A 19,321-nucleotide genomic window follows, 5' to 3' on the forward strand; every position below is an offset into this window, starting at 1 on the left:
TGATTACTTCGTCTACTTGCGTTACTGCATCTGTACATTTATAAAATGATTGCCTTTTTCTTCTGTGCTTCTTCACACGTGTGATCTTCATTTTGCACTTGAACGTTTGCTCCGTTCTTACTTTGCCATCAGATTCTATATGGTCTATACATCTTTTCTCTTGCCATCTCTTCTGAGGTGTGTCAATTTCTTCATGCGACATCACCAATCTCTTCTTTCATCCGTCTTCACATGCTCTTCGGGGATCTTTCCCAGAAGGCTGTCAGCTCTTCGTGGATACAAAAAGAATGGTTTTCTCAATGGATACTTTGCTTCGAGAGGCTACTTGTGCTATAGGCATCATTACAGGTGTCTTGCGTGTCAATATTTCTGGGTGCCAACATATAGGCAATTTAGGGGCGGGACTTCCGGTAGAGGCTTTTGGCTCCTCCTCTACTCTAGCACCTGGCATATGGTGTCAGTAAATGGTCATATCGCAGTACCTGGCATACAGTGTTAGTAAATGGCCATATGGCAGTACCTACGACACAGAGCTTCAACATGGATAATTGATAGTAATACCTAGCTAATAATGAAAATATCATGCCATAACACAACATCAACTAGTATACAACAGAAGAACAACACCATATTATATGCCAGCACCTGCTCATATGATGCCAATGCCTTATTTATTATGCCGGAAAACACATGTTGGCAACACGTGGTATGCGGTGTGTGCGCCCCCGACCGTCTCCTCCCTGCACATCATGGCAGCAGTTTCATGCCACCTGCGATGGACATGAGACATGGCAGTTGCTCCGTGCATCGGCCCCATAACCTCCTCAAAGTCTGGCATAGTCAGCATTTCCTCCACCCCCCACACCATGCACTCGGGGATGCTGGATAGCAACTACTCTGTGATTGTGTGTGCTTGCCAGGATTTGTGTGTGCCTCTTTGTATGAATGCGTATCTACATGCATACGCGCGAGTGCATGGGTGAGCAGGTTTCCCTATGGGGGCATGTGTCAGAGCACACATGCCACTGACCGGAGTGGAAAAGTAGCTGTGTCTACACATGAAAGGTCCTATTTGTGTGTAGGGGAATGCACAGTCTTATGAGTGACATGTATGTGTAGGCATGTTGAATAAAGTCTTCTAGGTGTGAGTGCATATTTCCATCGATGGGAATGCAGTGATGGGAACATGGCACCAGTCCCATCCTGTGACACTTCATGCCTAATATTCTGCAGGCATACATGCAGCCACACCACCATACACATCATGTTAAAAGCAAACACACAAACACACACAGTCTCTCATAAATACAATGCAACCCACACTCTCCGAATAGACTCAACTAAACAATACAGAAGACAGACCTATTGGCCTTGCCACTGCTGGTTGCATTTTCAGTGATGTCTGGGGCTTTCCAGAAACCTGGACTGTTATATTTACCAGAGCAAAGGCTTCATGAATGCAAGAAACAAGGCACACAACATTTTGTCCTGCACAAACTTTCAACCGATGTGTGTGTGTGTAGAAGAGGCAGTTGCACAGCTTCCCAAATCCCTGTGCCCTTTGCGCTGTCTGTGAAGGGCAGAGGGTGCGCGCGGCGCGTGCACAGCCTCTATTTACCTCTTCCGGGGTTGGGATCCAGGCAATGTTTATAAAGTGTTTACATCTCGGATAAGCTGTTCGCACCGATGGGATCCCACGCTCGGCAAAAAGACAATTCTGATGGGCCGGGTGATCAGCGTGGGAGGATGTGGGATTACTGGCGCCCTCTGCAATCTCGCCTCCGGCGGAAGGGAGCCTTTCCATGCGACCTTTGGCCGAGACACCCTGAATTCTGATCGGTGGAACGGCGTTGGCATCACAATGCAAGGCGTATGGAATAATTGCGCCCAAGAGCAGCAGGAGCGGGGAGCCATGTGTTTGCTCGGAGATGAGGTGCCTACAATCCACTTATCCCTTTGTCCCATCCCATGACGCGCTGCCGCCATGAGATGCCGGCCCGTCAAGGGGAGCGCCACGGCTCGGCTTAACATCTTCGCGCAAGGAAACACTGTTAGATTGGTTTTGAACTCACACACCCAAAGTAAATGTCACTTTGTCTTAAGAAGAAGGAGGCACTGGAGAGACCTGTCAGTTACGCTGGAGACAGATAATGGCTAAGCGCCAACTCCTGCCTTGGAAACAATTTCTTTTTTTTATCAAAGACAAATTTGCTGGATTGCTCTATAAGTTGGTGTAAACTTTCTGAAGACGGACAATTGTGCTGCCAACAATTTATAATTTTACTTGATCTATTTTTTGAACATTATGATAACTCAATTTTATTTGTTTTTTATTTTTGGTTTCATTTTAGTCAATTTCAGTCACACATTTCATTTAATTTCGTCATTTGTTGAGCGCCTTTCTCTGTGCGTATGGTCCCAATGCGCTGTAGGTTGAACGCGCTCAGAGCGACGGAAGTCTGAAGTATAGGAAAGTTAGGAGGTGCTAGTATGCGTGTGTGCATAATGGCCATTAAAGGTTATGAAGGCTTGGTCAAGTCAGTGCTGGCCACCCATGTCTAATTGGCATGTGTGTGGGTAGAGAGATGTACACTAGGGAAATAAGCTGGACGGGTTGTGTAAGAGGATCGTCACTTATGTGTGTAGCTACAGTTTGAATTTCTATCGTGAAAGGTAGTTACATTCTTACGGCAGACGCGTCGTGCAAAGTGTCATTCGAGATGTGTGTGGAAACAGATGCATGCAAGAGTGTGGCCGCACCTTTGGCTAATTCCAAAAGCGCGGCGTGTGAGAGGAAAAATGCATTGATTATAATCAAATGAAAGCCTAAAATGTATACATTCGGCAAACGAGGAGCCAGCATGCAGATTAGACATCATTACGACCCTGGCGTTAAGGGGTTAACGGCACCGCAAAAGGTGGCGGCGCCGTTAACCCCTTAACGCCTGATTACGAGGTCCCTTTGCGGGTTGGCGATTTTAACGCCTGCCTTTTGCAGGCGTTAAAATCCAACCCGCAAAGGGACCTTGGTGCTAAGTACGGCGCCACAATTTGCGGCACCGTACTTAGCGCCTTCCCCATTCCCATTGAGCCCTATGGGGCAAAAATGGGAATGGGGAAGGCCCATGGTGAATGGGGAATTACCGCCCCGCCAACCTTGGAATGGGCCGGTAATTCCGCCATTCACCATGGCGGACCCCGGCATGGACCATGGTGCTAATAGCACCATGGTTTAGCGCCGGGGTCGTAATGAGGCATTGGGCCTCATTACGACCCTGGCGGTAAGGGGTTTACGCCAGCGTTAGCTGCGCCGACCCCTTACCGCCAATTACGAGGTCCCTTAGCGCCAGGGCGCTTTTAACACCTGCTTTTAGCAGGTGTTAAAATCCATGGCGCTAAGGGACCATGGAGTTAATTACGCCACCGTAATTTACGGTGGCGTAATTAACGCCTTCCCCACTCCCATTATGCCCTATGGGGCAAAAATGGGAATGGGGAAGGGTAAATGGGGATTGGGGACTTACCGCCCCCGCCAACCTCGGAATGGGGCGGTAAGTCCGCCAACCACCATGGCGTAAACGTAGTTTACGCCATGGTGGTAAAGTCACGGCCCAGGCGGTAACTTACCGCCTGGGTCATAATGAGGCCCATTGTGTCGAAATATGGAGACTTCCAAAAAAACGGCATAGTATTCTCTTTCATTAATATAAAAACCTCTAGCCTCAATGATAAACAGATGGGAATAATAGGGGTTAGCAGTTCCTGCTGTGACTCTGGCACAATCTTTCTCTGAGGGAAGGAGTCATGGTGTCAGGCGCTCTTTTTTTGTAGATGCAAAGCAAAAGATTTGATGGCTGGAAGGTTTAGAATTAATCCTAAACTCTGGCAATTGCTCTGGACAACCCACCAGACCACTGTTTTTCAGCCTGCCAAGCCATTACAGAAGGGGAAAACCCCATATGCAAATCAGGCTTAGTCCCACCCCAAAAGGGGCAGTCCAGCCCGAACTGCTAGATCATATCCCTTCTGCACGTGACCACAAGCATCCGCAGACATGTTTTGGCCTCATGGGGTGTCCTCAGTGAGGAGTAGCTTGGGTCTCTAGGCCCAGCAGGCACGGGACCCACTTCTGGGCATACCTGTCCCACTCGGGGTGACTTATGAAAAACAAACGAGGCAATGTCTGGAAGGTTTGGAATTAATCCTAACCATTAATCTGGCAACCCTCCAGACCATCGTTCTTCACCCTACCAAGCCATTACAGAAGAGGAAAAACTAGATACATACCAGGCTTAATCCCACCCCCAAAGGGGCAGTCCAGCCCGAACTGTTAGATCACATCCCTTATCTTCAATAGCTTCTTTCGGTATCTGTGATAGAAGACTTTAATCTTTCCTTGAATGTGTCTATGAGGATTTCTCGACCATCCGCACAAGGTGTGTGCGCTCGCCAGGGCTTTCTTGATTGTTTTGAAAATGAAAATTAATGATGGGAGATTAACCTCCGAAAATGTGTGAGGCTAATCCACACACCTTTTCTAATGCTCACCGCACAACAAATGCATAGTCCTGTGTACTCCGGGGGACACAGCCTACAGGCTCAGTCCTCCCTGTGACATTTATTTGACAGGTGACAGTGAGGGGTGCATGAAAGCATCCAGAGGAGAAGGGTAGCCTAATTAAATATCAAAGGCACCATGGATCCGCCCTGTGCTATTGTCTAAGTACTGTGTGGTGGCAGCGCATACTGATGAGAGTTAATTGGAGCAGGCCTGCAAATAGGCCTGGTCAAAGAGCTTAACAGTGGGCAGGAAAACTAACACCTCTTTGATATGCAATGTGTCAACTTGAAGCTAGCTCCCAACCCTCTGTGTGAAGGACAGTGAATGGCATGTCTGGGTCCACTATTTACCGTAGGCAAACCCTGCTGCAGAGCGGACCCTTTCAGACGGTGAAGTATGTGATTTGAGGAAGACAGAAAGTCTGCTCTCATCACAAACTTCCAGGGAGACCTGCACTTCGATCAAGAGCCAGAGAGGGCTCAGTTAACCAGAGAGACATTTTGATGTACGACATCAGGAAGAGTGGTGGGATTTAGGAGTACATATTGTCACCCCTTACGTTTCCTGTTGCAAAGCACTCTGGTCCTGACCTCATGCATAACAGAAGATTGTTGGTGGGAACCTGGATTGGTTCTTTAAGGTATGCTTAGCCTGCACCAATCACTGGGGCCCATTTGGCTTTAAACGAGGGTTAAGCCCCTCACTTAACAGATCATCTGAAGGCTTCACCAGAAGCAGGAAAGAAAAACTGAGCATTGGACCCTGGCTGAAGGTACAGTCTACCTTACAGCTTCTGCCAGTGAAGAAAGGCCAGGATTTCCAAGAGGGAAGCAAATTCTCTCCCCTAAAAATCTCCCAGGGAACAGAGGGAGATACCGGACTTCATTTCTTCCTGTGTAGTTTTTTCTCTTCCTAATTTAATCAATATGGATGACTTCAGTCCCCCTTATAAACTAACTCTGTGTGTTTCTCATAAGAGATCTCACTCATCTGCACAGTGGTACTCACCCATCTGCATGGCAGTACTCACCTGTATTCTCGGTGGTGGAAAGCCAATTTAAAACCTGAAAAAGTATGTTTGAGGCTTATGGAGAGAGCATGGAGGAAAAGTTGTGATCCCATCACCGGTTCACTTCATGTGCGTTTCATGAAGCGGAAATATTTACTGCTGAATCTAATTATCGAACTTCTCTTCAGCCTTAAGTCGCCCCCGGAAGCTTTCTAAACCCATTTGAACATCTCTTAACCTGGTGCCAGATGTGCAAGTTGAAGTTTCCTCTTCTTTAGCATATTATGGACAAGATTTTAAAGATTCGGCTGAGATTATACCAAAACGCATCATTTTGCCACAATGGAGTAAGGCGCCCCCCCCTTGAATTACCCCGAAAAGGGATTCCCCCCTCTGCTTTCCCAGTTACATTTATGTCACCTAGTTTCTCGTGTGAAACCAATTTATTAAGTAAATCACCCTATTCCATCTTTACTTTTTAAATCCATACGTGATACGGTCTCTCATTTTTGGGTTTCACTCTTTTCTTCGGGGCATATTTCATCAAGCAATAAAAAAGGACAGATGTTGGCCCTTTTGAAAAAGCCTGGCGTACACCCCTCTGACAAAGCAATTATCATCCCGTTCAAGCCTTGCCCTTTGTATGAAAATATTAGAAAACTGTGCAGCAGATCAACTTTCCCATCACTTACATCAGCCTATGTGACTGCAGAGCTATCAATCCGGCCTAGGACCTGTCGATAGCGCTGAGACGCTTACGCTGCAGATTGTGGAAGGTGCCATGCATCCTTTGGACTCTGGCGAGGCCTGTCTCTGGTGCTCCTCAGTCTTTCCACAGCATTTGATATGGTTGACCATAAGGTTTGGTTAAACATCTTATGCATCCGGATGTGTTTGGCAAGGTTCACCTCTTTTTTGTGCAATTGATCACAACATATGCAGGTGGGCCCGGCAAGGTCTGGATGCCTTCACGTACTGTTCAGGAGGAGAGGAATTCACTGACGGGCCCATAGGTCAGCGCTCACACTCCAGAACTTGTACGACAAGATAGCTGCACCATGTGAGGAAAGAGGGTGCAGGATTCACTTACTCCAACACGACTCAATAATGAGGACTCAGTAAATTGGCAAAGGGAATTCTGTTTAATGGCAATTACATCAAACAGAGAAAGAAAATGGAAACCAGCTGCATTGCGATCACTTGTCTCATTCTGACTTCCTCGAACTTCAGTCGAACAGCAAGTCTTATAGGCAAAAATCGTCATCACTGACGTCTATTTTCTATAAAAAATCATCATGCAATATAATTGGTTAGGAAAGGTAACTTAAGTATAGGTGCTATATCTGTATATTATAATAGGGCGTGCGGATTGGATAACTCTTATCGGGTGGACGTCTACGCCCATCCCTCTACATTACGCGTGATAGATGTCACTACCACTACAACGTCCTATTGGTTACAATATCTATAGGACTCCAGATAACTTGGTCCATTGTGATTGGGCAGGTTACACCCCTAGACATAAATTTCCACTTTTAATTAGCAGCATGCAGAATAGACACCCCTGTGCCTGGTGTCCCAAGTTTCACCCTGCCTCCCTTCCATCAATCAGTGTTTTAGGGTGATGTATCAATTAGTTGGCTAAGGATGGCCTCAAAACTGTAGTCTCTTATTGGGAAAAGTTATGGTATCCTCGGGTCCTGGATGACATCAGGCGATGGTACTTCTTTGCGCCTGGCTGGTCACTTGTTAGTTCACCATGAATCTGCTTCAGTTTCCAGCTTTAAGTGCATTTACTTCTGTGTTGGCCTAGCCACCTGCATGGGCCTCCCTTATCTTGACATTCATGAGGCAGGCTGGTATGCTCTGAAGTTGTAGTCTTGTGAGCTGACGCTCTCCTCCCCTTCTCTGATTGACCTCGATTTCCTAGGCATGAGCCGCTCTTTGTTGAGTTTCGATTTCGCTCCTTCTCTTGCCTTTGGCTGTGTTTTGAATCTTGGCCTGTCAGGCCTCTGGCCGCCTGGGTACATTTCTGCCTTTACAAAATGGAGTCGTACTTGTATAATGTGCCTTATTGAGGTAGATATATGGTTGGCGCTTGCCGCTCTAACTTCTACTAAGCATTGCAAGCAGTATCGATTTCTTAGCATCTTGCGTTTCAAGCCTATTTACATATGTTTAATAGGACGGTTGCTTCCATCTTGTCTCATAGCACTGTTTCCTCACATTGTAACATTGTCTCCTCTCTATGTCTATTCCATTCATTTTCGTAGTTACTCACACTGGCGTGTTATCTTCGATAGCTGCTTTTATTCATTCACGGGTCTGTTCAGGCCCTTGTGTCATTTCCACTCACCTTCCATTAAGGCTTTTGGGGTCTCTTCGTGGACCGTGTGTAGGTACTCCTCATTTTGTATCAGCGGCTGGTATGGCTGTCTGATAGGGTACCGTGCTGCCCAGGTTTGTCTGGTTATGGGTGCTTCAACCGGTATGGATCTTCTGAAGTATACTGGGCAGAGTCCCAGTGCAGCTCTTTGTAGGTTCATTTGCTCTTCATATGTCACATACCTTGGGGAGTACGCTCCTGGTACCTCGAAATGAGAGGAAGGGGTGCAGGCTATGTCTGGGACCTCCTCTACAATACAGTGTGGGGGTGCTCAGGGCTCTAGCCTGTCACCCATGCTGTTTAATATCTGCATGGAGTCACTGTGGGCGAGTGCTCGGGTATGGCTTGAAGGTTCTCCAATATGCAGGTGACACCCAGTTATATAGTAGATGGTCCTCACCTGGGGACATCCTCGCTCTCTGGGACCCCTATGTGCCATTGACGACTGGAAGTCTTTCTTTTAGACTCACTCCTCTTAAGGCTGAATTTGTGTTGGTTTATTGTTCCTTTTCTTCTTTAGCACGTATTTAGAAATGGGTGTCAGCTCTTTTATCTATTGCAGCGTTCTGAAACCTGCAGCTCTCCAGATGTTTTGAATTACAACTCCCATGGTCTCTTGCCATTGATAAATTGTCTGGAGCTGATGTGAGTTGTAGTCAAAAACATCTTGAGAGGCAAAGGTTACAGACCCCTGATCTCCTGGTTTCACTCCTACCCTGATGTCCTCTGTAAAATCTTTGGTCTTTACTCTAGATTCTAATCTGAATTTTAAGGTGCATTTTCTTGATTTACCACCTCCTTTTCTTTCAGCTCAATCTTCATAAGAAGACAAAAGCTTTTTTGCCTCGCCCGGCTTTCCGTACAGATAACACGGCATTGATTTTAGCTTGCCTGGACTGTGGTAATTGTATTTTGTTGGCCTTGACTGTTTCGTCTTTGGCGCCTTTGAAGTCTGTTTTACCTACAGCAGCCCAACCTATCCATATGGCATATGGAAAATTGAGCACATCCCACCAATCTACTCCATTACTTACAAGACTGTAGATGTAGAAAAACCAGTCCCCATAGTTGCTCTTCTGTAGACCCTCCTGCCGTCAAGACATGTTGAGATCCTCCATTCTCAGCTTCCATTCCCAGGTTCCATTGCCAGGATCCATTCCCCGGTTCAATTCCCAGGTTCCATTCCCAGGATCCATTCCCAGGTTCCATTCTCAGGATCCATTCCCAGGTTCCATTCCTGGCTTCCATTCTCCGTTTCCATTCCCAGGTTCCATTCCCAGGATCCATTCCTGGCTCCCATTCTCAGGTCAGTTATCAGGTTCCATTCCCAGATTCCATTCCTGGCTCCCATTCTCAGGTTCAATTCTCAGGTTTCATTCCCAGGTTCCATTCCCAGGATCCATTCCCGGAATCTATTCCCAGGTTCCATTCCCAGGATCCATTCCCAGTATCCATTCCTAGGATCCATTCCCAGGTTCCATTCCCAGGATCCATTCCTAGGATCCATTCCAGGTTCCATTCCAAGATTCCATTCCCCGGTTCCATTCCCAGGTTCCATTCCCAGTGTCCAGTCCCAGGTTCCATTCCCAGGTTCCTTTCCCAGGTTCCATTGTCAGGTTCCATTGTCAGGGTCCATTGCCAGGATCCATTCCTAGGATCCATTCCAAGATTCCATTCCCAGGTTCCATTCCCAGGTACCATTTCCAGGTTCCCTTCCCAGGTTCCATTCCCAGGATCCATTCCCAGGTTCCATTCTCAGGATCCATTCCCAGGTTCCATTCCTGGCTTCCATTCTCCGTTTCCATTCCCAGGTTCCATTCCCAGGATCCATTCCTGGCTCCCATTCTCAGGTCAGTTATCAGGTTCCATTCCCAGATTCCATTCCTGGCTCCCATTCTCAGGTTCAATTCTCAGGTTTCATTCCCAGGTTCCATTCCCAGGATCCATTCCCGGAATCTATTCCCAGGTTCCATTCCCAGGATCCATTCCCAGTATCCATTCCTAGGATCCATTCCCAGGTTCCATTCCCAGGATCCATTCCTAGGTACCATTTCCAGGTTCCCTTCCCAGGTTCCATTGTCAGGGTCCATTGCCAGGATCCATTCCCAGGTTCCATTCCCAGGTTCTGCTCATGCTTCTTCTTCTATCGCACTGCGCGCATGGTACTCCTTACCACCATCCATTTATTTTCTTCCTACTCTTATTTCCATTCAAAAATCCCTGAAAACATTTGTTCACTCCTGCATATGGGTACCATTTTAATTTTTTATTTATAATATATTCTGTGTTCAGTATCATGATGCATGTTTTATTTTTTGGAACACCAGTTTCATTTTTTGTCATACCCATTCTTTATGTTACTTTGTTTATAATGTAATTGTATAGAACGCTGATACACTTGGGCAGGCTGTGCTATATACCTTTAAAAGAATAATAATAAAATAAGTGTGCGAGATTTCAGTTGCATTGAAATAATTCACTCTGTTGTGTTTTCGCTTTGCGCGTTTTAGGGAGTCAGTGATTTAGTTCACTTATAAATCACTCACAACAGAAACATTCTTTCCTTGGTCTTATTGAGGTTGTAAAAGGGGTGCCATATTTAAGATGGATGCCATTTTCCGCTAGTATATTACTGTCATGTCTTGCCACATAGGACATTTTCGGAAAGCAGGAGCAGTGTTTTAAAGATAGGGGTGTGAGATTGCGTGAAATCAGAAGTATTACTTCAACAGGGAAACAACTGCGGGCCATCAACAAATTAAGACTTGGCCAGCCTCCCCCTCTAACCTGTATCCCCTGCCTGTTACCCTCTGTCCAGGTCCTTCCAAAAGCAACCTCAATAGTCCAGCAACCAAACCGTTGCTATATTTTCCCACCCTAAAACTGTATCCCCTTGTTAAACAGCACACCGTTGCTTCGCAGCCGGGTTTGCGCCATATTAAAACCGGTGCATGTTCGGAATGATATGATTGGTTATTTATAACGCGCTTAATACCCGGAGGTTTCAAAGTGTGGACCCGGGGATCGAACCTGGGTTGCTCCGTGTCCTCTTGCTTCGAAGGCGAGCACGTTGACCCTGGGCAATCCTCCGAGCGCGTCGCCTCTGTGTTCTGCTCATCCAGGAGCGACATTCAGAATGGAACAGTGGGCTACTTTTTCTGAATAATGCAACTGTGGACATTTGAATGTGGTTGGAAAAAGCTGTTATTGGAAGAATAGAGGGTGAATTGGGGCCGATGGAGCAGGGCGCGGGGATGGTCGCAGATATAGTCTGAGCCTTAGAGAATCTCTCAGCACAGCCTGTAGCCACACCAGAAGGTCTTTCTACCTTGGGAGGCCTTGTGTGAGAGAGACAGTGGAAGGGAGATGCTGTAGGCCGCAGCAAGTATGCTCGCTGGCGCCATTTTGGGTGGATTGCTTGAGTGTTCTTAACATCAGGAAACGACTGGACAACTGATCATTCAATTCACAGAGACAAGCATTGACGTGCACCTCCACAAACCATACACCGGAACCAAAGCAAACAAGATACAATACAGAATGAAGAAGTGACAATAAAATGATGCACACCCAGAACCCACCAGAAACCAACTAACCACCCACTCCTCTTTTCCACACCCTCACACCTCTAAGAACTACACACGTCAAAATGGGCCATGGAAACCGCAGACCACAAACACACAAACCATACACCCCTTGCTAATCATGCTACAAAACCAAATAGTTGCAAACAACAAACAACTCAGACACTGGATGCTACCCTTCCGGACACAACAAGTCCAGTGTGCACAACAAAGCACACCAAGAAAGCTCACACACACAGACATCAGTTTCTCCTGGTTCTGCACACATCAACAGATAAGCACAAATTCTATCCTATCCCACTCTCCCTCACTAACAAACCCTACCCACTTTCTTACAGAGCCACATGGGGGCCTGGAGACTATAGAAATGGCAGTGGAGTGGTGTACAAATCATCATAACAAAGCATAACATTGGTGGCCTTGCACGTGAATGACAAGTATCAGCTCATCCCGTCACTCTGAGCGGCCTTAGAAAGTAAGTGTCTATTGGAACAGAGGTGTCACCCTCAGAAAGTGACTCTTCCTTTGAAGGAACGTCGAGTTCCTGGAGTTGGGATCTTGGGTAGCGCTGAACTGAATCCTCACCATGTTCCATGTCTCAAGTAGACAACAGCGGTGTGGCAACATGTGGCATTCCCATTGGGTCCCATGTCTGAGGTTCTTATATGGTCATCTCCCTCTGTAGAGCTCAGAGTCTCCTGTTTGCCTCTATGGGAGACGCCTGATTTTGCTGGACTCCTTCCTTGCATGCAGAGTGCTATGATGCTTCATGATCATTGGTTGGACACGCAATGTATGAAGGCACTGGGAAGCCGCCGTAGCGCCTGAGGTTGGGAGTCCTATTTGTTCTATCAGGATGGAGCTTCAACTGTGTACCACCTCCATGGTAAAAGGACTCATGGAAACCCTGTCTCCAGAGCTATTCTGGTCAGTACCCCCTAGTACTTACCTTCATACCCCACTCCTGCTCACTTTTCTCCACCACTTCTACCCTCTTCTCCCACTACTATGTCTTCTCTTGCACCCACCTACCCTGATGAGATTCTTGCCTTACTCCTCATGGTTAACCCTTTCTGTGCCTTCACTGACTCACTGAACCCCGCACATTGGGATGCACATAGCTCCTTGTTTTCCTCCACCTCTTACTTCCCTCTTCAACTCCTTCTTGATAATGCTGCTTTTCCTTCATCCTATGAGTCACCTACTGTCATCCCTCTCCTTAAGAAACATGGCCTCAATCCTAACTGCCCCGCCAACTTTCATCCTTGTACCCTAGAGCGAGTAGTATTCAATTGACTCATTGAGTTCCGTGATACTTACAACCTCCGGGATCCCGTTTAGTCTGGCTTCCAACCGCTGCATTCTACCGAGAGAGCTTTCCTAAATGTCAACAACTTTATCTCTTCCGCTGGTCATGCAAACCATTCATCTATTCTCATTCTTCGTAACCTCTCTGCTGCCTTCGATACTGCCGACCATTGTGACCTTCTCTCTACATCATCTCTCCTTGGCATCACCCAACTTCTCGTTCTTCATATCCAAATCTGGGGCTGCAGCCAGACTCAACCTCCTCAATATCAGAACAATCTGTCATCATCCTCTTCCTTTCAATACAGCTGAACAGCTAATCTCCTCCCGATCCCTTTCTAGACCTGACTACTGCGCCAGTCTCCTCGATGGCCTTCCCAACTATGCTTTTTCACCTTTGGACAAAGTCCTCAACTTCGTGGTCCGCACAGAGATGTCTTTATTAGAGGGCAAAAAGGGGTACTTGCCCAGGGCTCCCACCTTGGAGGGGGCCCCAAAAGGTTGCTATATCTACATAAATTATTTACATTGTTCACCAAACTTAAACAGCACCATTTGATGGCATGCTGCTCTGACTCTTAACCTATTGAGTATCTGGTGTTGACAGGTACATTCTGCTTTGCTTTCTGTGTTCACTGTGCCATTCATGGTTTCTGCATTGACTGCAGCATTCCTCCTGTAGTGGAAGGGGTTAAAGAGAGAAGATAGTGGATTATATATCACAGGATGCTGGCATGCATATTCTAAGGTTATTTGACACAAAATATGGTTTGCCCTTTTGTAAAATTCATAGGTTTTTCTGCACGCTTATAAATAACAATTTCACAAGTCTGTGTTTTGGGTGTATTTAAATTTTTAAAACACAAAACAGAAACTCAGATAAAATCAATTAGGCTCACATGAACTAAACTGATGCCAGTTATATACTTCCCTTGAGGATACAGACAATAAAGCTAGAATTATTCCCATTTTGCATGATGTGCTTCTATAACATTTTGTTTTTATAAATTGTCATGTTGGATTATGGAATTGGTTATTTATAACTCGCAGAGATTTCTAAGTGCAGATCCATGAATCGAACCTGTGTTGCTCCATGTCGTCTTGCTTCCAAAGCAAGCAAATTGCCCCTGAGCTATCCTCCCGAGACCAAGTATCCAATCTGAATTATGTACTTTGCAGGTCAGTTCTATAAAATGGGATTATTTTAGTTCATGGCAAGAACTGGAAAAGAAAATGAAATGGCATAGTGCAGACATTACAGAGTGTGTACAATCACAGCCTCATCTCTTAACTAATATATGATCCCGGCCATCTCATTTAAGCTCGCATTGCCTAACCTGTCAAAATGACCAGTCCCTAAACCTTTGAAAATTGTCATCCTTCTGAGGGATTTTGTTCTCAGGGATTCATCGGCAAAAAAGCCTCGCTCATGGTTTCACTGGCTATAGTGTTGCTTCCGCCGTAATAATGGTGAGCATTGATATATTGCACACCAGAGCTACTTTGCTCTCTAATTGCAACACTTCTTGAAATCCATGTCCCGCTTCTAATCTCAGTATGCCTGAAAATTGACTAATTCCTGGTAGCTTCTAATCTTCCTCCATTAGCTAAGGAAATCCTCAGGCAGAGCTCTACGCTCTTCGAACACTCTTCTGCTCAATCAACTGAGATTTCGCTTGTATCCTTCTCCCTGCTTTCAAGTGGTTTCATGTATCTACGCTTGAGAGCTTTTGCATTCTTTTAGGCACCTAATCTGGGTCCTCTGTCTATTCTGGGTTATGTGCACCTTTTTCATATGATCTGTGTTCTGCATTTATACTGGGCCGGTCTACCTTCCTCTTGCCTGCTATTAATGAAAAGTGTCCTGAACCCATGCTAGAACACAAGTCACTGACTGCTAACATTGGCCTTGAAATGCTACTTGTTTATCATTCAGATTACAGCCAGAATGAAGAGGGTAGTGGGACAGTGAGGGAGCACCCACGATTATTCTGATCACTGCAACACAGCACATCAAGCTGTGGGTTTTGAGTACGATGAGGGGGTCGCAACCAGATATTTTTGATCTTTTAATCCCTTTGGTTTAGTGGAGGGCGACCCCAAAGGTGTCCATGCCTCGGGCCCCTAAAGTGTTTAAGTTAGCCCTGACTCCGCGCACTTTCCAACTTTTCGCGCGTTACTCCACCGCCTCTGCCCGTCACCAGATCTGCTGCCTATTTATAAAACCAAGGACTAAGTAGAAACGTCGTCTCATCATCTTGCCTCACCCTACCTTTCTGTTCACCTCACTCTCCCCCTCTGTCATTACACTCCTCCTCTGCTTACGTCATTGCCGCTGCTCGAGCCCCCTGCACTGCCTCTTGTTCCTGCTCTCTCCCTCTCCTCTCAAATGCTCTTCCTCTCCATATTATGCCAACTCTACTACTGCTTAAATCCAACCTCAAAGTCCTCCTTCTTTCTGAAGACCCTGTTTCCTGGCACTCTACGTCACTCCATCACCCTGCTTCCCTCTCTCCATACCCTCATGGACAATAATAGAACACTTTTCCATCAACACTTCATCCTTAATTAAGCACTTGCTTCACCGTCCTGTTCCTCTGTTATTCTGTCCTGTCCTCGTCCCGGGTTTCTGTTTCCACTTTCCCCGGCAACAACTGCTCTTCAAGTCACATCCTCTCACCCCATTGTAAAGGTCCCATTTCCTCTTCTCTATTATCACTGTTGCATTATGTAAGCGCTTTTTCACCAAAATTCATTGTTTTCCTGTTATATCTATAAATAAATAAATAAGCATCATGGACCCATCTGCAAGAGCTCTAGTCTCGCTCTTGCCATTATCTTAGGCTATTGGACCTGCACCGGCTATTATCCCTCTCCTACAAATGCCAAAATAGCGTCTCTCCACCTTAACTCGCCAGTAGATTAACAAAGAAATCCTCAGGCAGAGCTCTACGCTCTTCGAACACTCTTCTGCTCAGTCAACCGAGATCTTGCTTGAAAAACTTTGGCGATTGTCGCTTTGAGTTTAATGCTCCACGTGAATGGTTACCTATGAACATGAAAACATCTCAATCTATCGGCCTTCAAGAAACAGGTTAGACATTTCTTTTTAATCTCCCGGAATAGACTCCTCTACGGGTCATGGCTTTTTTTTCTTTCTCTTTCATGTAGCGCTCTGAGGCCTACGGGCATGGAGCGCCCTATAAAAACTGAAATAAATAAATAAATAAATATTGCAAACCAACTTAGGGCCGGATTTACAGAAGTGTTTTATAATAGCACCTTCACATAGGGAAACACTCTGTGAATCAGACCCTTTTCAGTCTTTATTGCCTAAACGTTGCATCGGCGCACAACGCAACGATAGCCCGCATCCCTGTAATCAGGGACGGGTGAGGATGGAAATCACTCGGTTAAAAGGTCCTCTTTACACATGCATGACTTTTTACCCCTAACGGGGGAGCGAGAGATGAGAGCTGATTCAATGAACTCAAACTGCACTTTAAATGGCCATTCGAACCCCTCCTTTCCTGCTTTACTTTCAACCGGAAAAACTCTTTCTTGTGCGCCCAAAGCATGCCCTTTGCTATTCTCTGCACCCCATTGTAGGATGAAATGAATAAAATCAACCTGGCTACGTGTCTCTCCTCACACATTCATGTAACATGCATAGCTGGGGTTATTGAAAAGTTTGAGAAGTGTATGTTTTGAAAGTGTAGGGCAAGCTTTGGAAACTACTGAGGAAATCTTCACCCGCAGCAGCCCCCCCGAGTTACATTTACATGCAGTATTTCGTAGTTCAACATCATACAGCTGGTCAGATAGCACAGCGAGCTAAGCACTCTCCCCCGATTGCTGTGGCAGGTACGAATCCCGGCTCAGTTCAACTCAGCCTTTCATCCTTCTGAGGTCGATAAAATGAGTATCACTCTGTGGGATAATAATGTCTTCTGTTATTTCATCGCTCTGAGACCTATGGGTGTGCAGCGCTATATAAGAAATACATTATTATCATGAAATGGGCAGATTATAAAGGAGGCCAAACGGTGGACTTTAGTTTGTGTTTTTGCCAGTAAATATTTTGTGATTGGAAGCTTAGACTCAAGATAGGGGCAAAGGAGTTTAAGCTTGGCGAGCACCTGGAGACTGCCCCTGAATGGTAGGGATCAGGGGTGTCTGGGAACCAAAAGAGGCCCTGGAAATAATTTTCAAAGTGGCCCCATATTACACATTTTCAGCAAGCCCAACCCTTTTCCTATGAGAACATGTGGAAATACCACTCAAAAGAGGCCCAGAGTGCAGAGGTCTAATGGGAAATCTCCAGAGTTCCCTATAGGCAAGTCCTGCCTTGGTAGGGGTGCAGAGTCCTACTAGAAAATCTCCAAAGTTCCCTATCGGCCAGTCCAGCCTTGGTAGGGGTGCAAAGGTCTACCAGGAAATCTTCAGAGTTCCCTAAAGGCCAGTCCAGCCTTGGTAGGGGTGCAGAGGCCTACCGGGAATTCTCCAGAGTTCCCTATAGGCCAGTCCAGCCTTGGTAGGGGTGTGCAGTATAAATCACCATGACATAACATGACATATCCAAGGCTCTTTGAACATAGACGGACCAAAAGTGAGAACAGCAGTGATGTTGCTTAGACAAGTGCAGGACCAGGGAAACATGGACTGCACAGCTGCGGGATCACACACACACCTCGCAACCTTTCCATTCGCCAGGGTGCTGTTTTGGGTGGTTGAGAGACTATTGAAATTGATGGACAGGACTGGGCCTCGCTGTGATTTTGAGTCCGTCGGAGGTGACACCCGCCAAAGACGTGTGAGTTGAGTGGTATGCAACTTGCACGGTTTGGCCAGATGGAGAAGGGTCAAAGTTTGTGTCATAAGGTAGGAAAGATGGATCACGCGAGGGGCAGGAGAGTGCACCAGCCGGGAGATGACTGGGGAATAGTGCAAGAATTGCACTATTCATAATTGATAGGACAGGTGACACAGGACATTGGGACATTTACTCGGCTTCCGCTTCTTGGGAGAATCCAAAATATAGGGCATCAGGCAATGCTTGGGGCAATGCAAAATCATTGCATTTCCTCCTCGTGTTTGCCCTCCATTTTGCAACAGATGTAAGGCCACTTGCCATGAATGCTTGACAATGGCATCTACATTGGATTCCTATGGAATCCGCCTCCTTTTTGCCCAGGCAGATTCCATACAAATTCCATTGGTTTAACCCCAGCCTGAAAATACAGGATGGGGTTAAACCATGTGGTTTTTGAAGGTGGAGGGGGAATGATTGGTGGGCACATATATTCCGTACCGTGCCCCTACAGCGCCTTGAAATGAAAATCCCCCTGAGGCCTAAACCACTTATGCCGCGGTTTTACAGCACACATTTGCACTCTGACACTTGCAACATGACCCTATTATTGCTTGCAAACCCCTGCAAGTGCTGTGACTAAGTTGTTGTCTCGCACGCATGCACGCACGCACACACAATTGCGCGTGCACACGTGCACATTTGTTTTATTTGCAGAAGTGATGACAATTGCAGCATTTCGAAACTCAACATGTAATGAGGATATTTTTGTACCAGGATGTCGAGGAAACTGTACTAGCGCTTTATGATTTCATTCATTTAGGCTCCTTGAGCCAACATTTTCTCTCTTTCGTTTAAGGAATTCCTCTAATGCAGGGATCTGCAACCTTTGGCTCTCTGAATGTTTTGGACTACAACTCCCATCAGCCCTAGCCAGCATAGTCAATAGAGATGGATCACACATGTCGCAGTCTAAAAAATCGGAAAAGGATTGGGTCACAGACCCCTGACCTAGAGGCTTACTACTAGAACCAAACAACAGACCCCTGACCTAGAGGTTTACTACTAGAACCAAACATGTAGTGAGATTTCTCAGCAAGAATGCACATTGTGGACCACAGACCTCAGAATCCTCTGGATGATGTAAGACCCTTTGCCAGACAAGCTCCATGCTCGCCAGGAGCAATTGCCAGACAAAGAAAGAGCTGCCAGAGTGGATTTATTCACTTTTTTGGCAGCCCCAAGTAGAGTGTGACTCACCTGCGTCTTCGTTGCTACCATGGAGCCGATTTGTCTATCTGGGGATGGGGGGCAAAGTGCTTAGAAGTTCAAAGACAGAGTACCACTGCCTTTGCTGAGAGGTAGTGAATGAAGAGTTACCAGTCCAAGTCAAGAGGCACCGCACGGAAATCGTTCAGCCGAGCGCTAAGAAGCAAAGAGCTGCTGACTGAGGCGCTATTCAGAATCGCACTTTGCACCGTGCAAGTGCAATTTTGCACTATATTAGCACTAGTGCAATGTTTGCCCTAGTGTAAAAAACACTGAGACCCCATTAGAAAAGCTTTGCACCATATCAAGTTAAATTGTGCATGGTATTAGCACTAGAGCAAAAACTGAGCTAGTGCAAGAAAATACTTTCAATGCATTTTTACGCCAGGCCAAA

General features: G+C 46.2%; 1 protein-coding gene across 3 annotated transcripts in view; it reads left to right on the forward strand.

Annotated features, from left to right (window-relative positions):
• TAFA2 (TAFA chemokine like family member 2) overlaps window positions 1–19,321 on the forward strand; it is a 1,145,470-nt gene that overhangs the window by 522,979 nt on the left and 603,170 nt on the right. The gene's annotated exons all lie outside the window — the stretch shown is intronic.

The sequence above is a fragment of the Ambystoma mexicanum genome, chromosome 12 (assembly GCF_040938575.1).
Source record: "Ambystoma mexicanum isolate Mex_15411 chromosome 12, UKY_AmexF1_1, whole genome shotgun sequence".
In the NCBI taxonomy this organism is placed as follows: domain Eukaryota; kingdom Metazoa; phylum Chordata; class Amphibia; order Caudata; family Ambystomatidae; genus Ambystoma; species Ambystoma mexicanum.